A 6,352-nucleotide genomic window follows, 5' to 3' on the forward strand; every position below is an offset into this window, starting at 1 on the left:
GCGATGGTTCCACTAAACTAGTTGTTCGTACTTCAAAAACCAGGCCAAAACCAGAACAGATTTCACTCTCTCAATGGATATCGGCGAACGCGCGTATTTTGCGTAAGCAAATAATGGCGGGAAAGCTGTCAACATCCGATATCGTCGACTATCTCGATCATACCATAAATATCGGGGACTATGCTCAGACGTTTACAGTTCCGTCGGTGATGTGTTACGATCACGAATATCGCAAAAAACAGGCGGTATCAGGCAGCAAGTGGGGAACCGTCGACCTCCACTTGTCTCTATACCATCTTGAGCGCCGCACCTACACGCAACCATCGAAACCTCAACAGAAGCAGCGCAGCTATGACAAGGCGGGCAAAGAAATATGCTACGATTTCCAAAACCCGACTGGCTGTAGTCGCAACCAATGCAAGTTTGCTCATATCTGCATAGAAAAGGGCTGTGGAAGGGGTCACCCACAATTTCGCCATAAACAAGCAGATCGAGAGACTAGTGCCACTGAAGGCACCTCACGATAGGATCCAATCACTAGCCCGCTGACAGACCGTTTGCACGTGTGGGAACGCGAATTAGAAGATGACTTTGACCGCTCATTTATTTTAGACGGAATTTCAAACGGTTTCCATATCATTGAACCTAACAGCCACCTTCGGCCTGCTGAGAGAAATAACTACTCGTCTCTGACTTCACATAAGATAGCTGCTGAGAAGCAAATCCTGGAAGAGATAGCCTGTGGCAATTATAAAGTGACAGGTACAAAGCCAACGATTATTAGCAGTCTGGGTGCTATCCCAAAACAAAACAAAAACAGAGTAAGACTTATCCATGACTGCAGTCAGCCGGCTGGAGATGGTTTGAACTCATATGCTACCACAGAACCATTTACTTATGAATCCATTGACAATGCAGTACGTCTGTGTAAGCCAGGCTGCTACCTTGCCAAAGTAGACCTGAAATCAGCATATCGTGCTGTTCCTATAAGCAAAGAGTCTCAAAGCGCTACAGGTCTTAAATACAAGTTTACCGGGGATGATGACTGGACCTACATGGTTGATACTAGGCTACCCTTTGGGGCTGCTAAAAGCCCAGAGATTTTTAATCGGCTTACACAGAGTGTTACAAGGATGATCCGTCGGCGGGGATATCGTGCAATTATTGTATACCTGGATGATTTTCTCATCATAGGAGACACAAAACTAGCATGCGAGCAAGCATTCAGGGCATTGCTCCAATTACTACGGCAACTGGGTTTTACCATTAATTGGGATAAGGTAGTAGAACCAACTCAATGCCTTACCTTCCTAGGGATTCAAATGAACACAGCTCAAAGAACACTGTCACTGGATGCAAATAAGCTTATGGAATTGCAGAATATGCTGGTGTCTTGGACACATTACAAGCGAACGACAAAGCGGAATCTGCAGCGACTTGTTGGAAAACTTAACTGGGCAGCCAGGGTCATTCGCGGCGGACGTACATTTTTGCGTCGTTTGATCACGTTAATGAATTCAGTGTCGCGGCAGACACACCATGTGCGAATCAATAAACAAGCAAAGGCGGACATACAATGGTGGGCAAACCTGTGTAGCAAGTTTAATGGCACGGCTTTCTTCATTGAAGACCAACCGTTGCCCCAGCAGGACTTTGTCACCGATGCGAGTGCTATAGCGGGTGCAGGCTATTTTGCGCAAGACTGGTTCTACACGCAGTGGCAGGTAGACCACCCTGACGTGGCTGGCGGACATATCAACAACAAAGAACTCTATACAGTTTTATTGGCATGCAGGCGTTGGCATGAACGATGGCATAATAGACATATAGTCGTATACACTGACAATATGGCCTCCCTGTATATGATAAATGCAGGCACATCTCGCGATGAGCAAAGCATGGGGTGGCTGCGCGAACTGTTTTGGCTTTCGGCCACATCCAACTTCTACATTACAGCACGTTATGTGCCATCCAAGGCAAACAATGCAGACTCTCTTTCACGGATGCATGATCGTAAACATTATTTTTCAGCCATGAGCCTGCTCCGGTCGGAAACTTACCCATTGAAAGATTGGAGAGAACACATGTCTGATGATTCATATTCTTATTTACTACAGGCTCTGTCTACTGGCAAGTACGACAACTGGATCAGGATCTGGACAAGTACAAAGCAGCAGCATATGCAGAAACCACCAAAAGGACATATTCCTCCCAAAGGAAAGCCTTCCTGAGATTTTGTATGTACTTCGGTATCCTTCCGGTACCATGCTCACATCTGACAGTAGCTCGTTATGCTGGTTTTCTTGCAAGAACATTAAAGCCAGCAAGCATTCCTGGGTATTTGAACATTATAAGACTGATGCATGCTGAGGTTGGTGCTCCCAATCCGTTAGAAAACAATTGGTTGCTAGCAATAGTAAAACAGGGAATTAACCGGTTACATGGGAGCCCACCAAAGCAAAAACTCCCCATCTCTCCTGCGATACTTGCAAGTATGTACAGTAGTCTCGACTTGTCAATCCCATTTAATGCAACCTTTTGGTGTACATGTTTAATTGCATTCTTTTCCTTTGCTAGGAAGTCTACACTTTTGCCAGTGTCTCATGCTAAACATGATCCGTTGAGATCTCTTTGCAGGAAAGATATTGCCTTTACTGATACTGGAGCTGTGATATCCATTAAGCAAACAAAAACCATCCGGTTTGGACAGAGGATACTGGAAATTCCTATCCCTGAGATCAGTGGTTCCCCCCTATGCCCAGTTGCAGCACTCAGGCACATGGTTGAGTTGTCTCCAACAAAATCTCCCACAGATCCACTGTTCTCTTATGTTACAACAGGAAAGTCATTTAAAGTGCTGGCCTCCTTAACTCACTCACAGTTTGTAAAGACATTGAAACTTGTGCTCCGTGGTGCTGGGTATGACCCCTCCGATTACTCTGGACACTCTTTTAGGAGGGGAGGTGCTACTTTTGCATTTAGTCTGGGTATTCCTCCATTGCTCATTAAACATCAAGGGGATTGGAAGTCCAATGCTTTTGAGCGTTACATTGTAATTAGTGCTGATACAAAGTGCAAATTGGTTAGAGCTATTGCCCTAGCAATTAGGCAATAGATTATGATGCGGGTTAGTGAACTGATATCTTTGTAAATAGGCTGTGTTAGCAAATGAGCAGCCTGGGGGGGTGAAAAAAAATGCAAAAATATATATATTTATTTACTTTGGTTGGGGGTTTGGCGCAAGTTGGCTATTTATGTCAACTATAAATAAAGTTGACCTTTGACCCCCAACCTTCCGTGTTTGTTGTTGCGTTGTGTTAGGGATATTTAAGTGCACAGTAACAACCCCTTTTTACTGTAGTTTAAATAGCCTTGGTAGAGGATGCCCTAGGTTTGTTGGCAGTCCTGGGACGAGGCTATTGTTGCTGCCTCGTGTTCACTTATACTCAGCATTGCACTGTAGTGCACAACATTGTTCAAGCAAAAATTTTCTTTTTGTATTCATTGGCGCAAGTTGGCTATTTATGTCAACTATAAATAAAGTTGACCTTTGACCCCCAACCTTCCGTGTTTGTTGTTGCGTTGTGTTAGGGATATCCAGTATACCAGACACACATCGCATTGTACCTGATTAAACCATTAGAAATATGCTTTGTTTAGTTGCGGGCAAATTCTTTGCTCCAATGAGTTCTGAGCATGCTCAGTTATATCTATGACATCATAATCCAATATGGCTGCCGCTATGTGGAAGGTGTACTCCCTGTCGCTGTCAAACAGTAATACAGCTGGTCGAAGGCAGACAAAAAAACAAACCCTAAAAGAGGTCAAGGAGGGTTTATTTATACCCCAGAAGGACATGCTGCAGCTGCAGTGAGTGACCGTTCATTTTGCTTGGGTGGAGCCGAGAGCAAACACCAGTCACGTCAGCTTGGCTTGGCACACAGCGAAGGATTTGTTTACGTTCAATGTTTCACCAGAGAGTCACCTGTCTCAAGTTCCCACAGTAACTGCAGGCGCATCGCTCACTGAAGTCACTGATGCTAGTTTAGTAAGACTTTCTGAGAAGGAATTCATATTGCATGGTGGCAGGAACCTGAACTCCTGGAAGGTCACGGCGGATATATACCACCTTGAAATGATTAAACAAACAACTACTGGTTGGAAAATGAAAGCAACCCTGTATCGCCAATGTACTCAAACGGGAGTTGTGCCCGAAGCAAGAGGTGGTCATACTCTAGCATTTTTGTCGGATGACAAAGCAGTCCTTTTTGGTGGGTACGCAATGCCATATTGTGAACCGGCAGGTAGACCTACCGTAGGAAAAACCTTGAGCGCCTACACAATTGACAGTAAATTTTACCTGCTGAAACCATCTACTTTCGAGTGGTCTGTCATTTCAAATGTAACTCTTGATGCCCGTTGTTTTCACACATGTTCAAAAATTAATGAAACTAGTCTTGCTTTTGTTGGGGGGGTTGCATTTGAAGGAAGATGGTACAGTTTTCAGATATCCACTTTCAGACATTTTTATTTTGAAGTTTTCACATAGCAACTGTGTTTTACAAACTATTCAGGTTGATGTTAGACAAGTCCATATTTCAAGCCATGCTGCTATCTTTTGCAAGTCTGCTAATGATACTATTTTAATATATGGGGGTTTGTTGACTGGGAAAGGGAATGTAGGGGTGACAAAACACATAGGCAAGAACCATCCAGTGTACTGTTTGAAATCAATTTAAACACAGGTGATGTTGTTCAAAGCGATATGGGAAAGCAAAATGCAATTGCTGGACATAAAATGGTTGAAATAGGAGAAAATATAATCATAACTGGAGGTTATCCTAAAAATCAACTTTTATTAAGAAAAGAAAATTGATTTCAGAAGAGAACACTTGGGGTAGGGGTCATTCAGCTAAAACTTATATATAATGATCATAATAATGGCGATTTAAAATGTACCTATCTCGACTGTAGCACATGACAAGGACACTTAGAATAACTATTCTCTAAAGTAATGTGTTTTGAGAGCATGGTGGAAGAAAATTTTGTGAATTAGCTTAGATTAATACAGGACATTAAGAGACATGTGAGGAATGACATCCTATCACTAACATAACATGGACTCTGATTGATTGTGAATTAGAAATGTGCTGTTGCTATAGTTATAATAGACTATGATTCGTTCCATTTAGACAAGTGATCCGCAGTATTTCACAGAATCTATAAACACATCATATTGCCAGAAATTATCGCAGACTCTCATTTGATTTAGACTAGTAAATGTATTCAGAACATGTCAAGTGTACTGTACTTTCAAGTTTATAAAAGTTATCACAATTCCAGTCTTTAAAGAAAAACACCTATTTATTTTGCTTGCCAGTGCAGTGCACATATTAAAGATGTACATGTTGTATTCATAACACTGTACAATAAATCATCTCATCATTTAGAAATTGAATCTAAGTGTTTTGTGTGCATTTCTTAGGCTGTAAGTAATTTCATATACATTATAAATATAAAGCTACAAGGACAACAGCTGTTACATGAGATTTTATCAAAATATTCAAAGTATCACACAAGGGGAATGTAGCATGTAGAAAATGCAAACAAGATGACATTATTTTTTTCTGAAATTAAAGGAAATGTAAAGCCACAAGGACAACAGCTGTAACTTATGAGATTTTATCAAAATACCCAAAGTATCACTACATTTCCGTTTAATTTCAGAAAGAAATAATGTCATCTTGTTTGCATTTTCTACATGCAACATTCCCCCTCTACCAAGAGATTACTTAATTCACCTGTCGTTTGCGAGTGGACATATTTTTTTTGTGTGTCCTTCCCTCCCACATACACTACAAGAGTACACAAGCTTAGCACGTTTAGCTGCTCTGTGTAAACGTTTGCTACAGTACAACCACTGAAACCACATAACATCCCTGGTTTCATACTGGGAGTTACGCCTGCTGTGATGACATCTCAAGAGTTGAAATAGCTTGTTACCAGCCTCATTACCCTCACTGGACAAATCACCAATTGACCCAGGACCCCTTGGATCTTCTAGCAACTCTTGAACATGTTCAATGATTTTATGAAAATAATTACTGAAAGGAACATAAGAAAAATTATCCCTCAATATACACCCCATTTCCACTGCTGTTTTTTTGTATACTTTGACGTCTTCCTTCAAGGGACCCAGAAGAGACTTCCTTGAGGCTCTGTAGATTGTACGACAAAATCTAAACTTGTCAAGGAAGAGAGCCAGATTACTTCTTCTCTCATCATTATTAATGAGGGCTACAACAACATCTTTGTTCTCTTGGTGAAACAACTGCCTAGCATAGTTGCCTGG

Source organism: Ptychodera flava, chromosome 19 (genome assembly GCF_041260155.1).
Source record: "Ptychodera flava strain L36383 chromosome 19, AS_Pfla_20210202, whole genome shotgun sequence".
NCBI classification, from domain to species: Eukaryota; Metazoa; Hemichordata; class Enteropneusta; family Ptychoderidae; genus Ptychodera; species Ptychodera flava.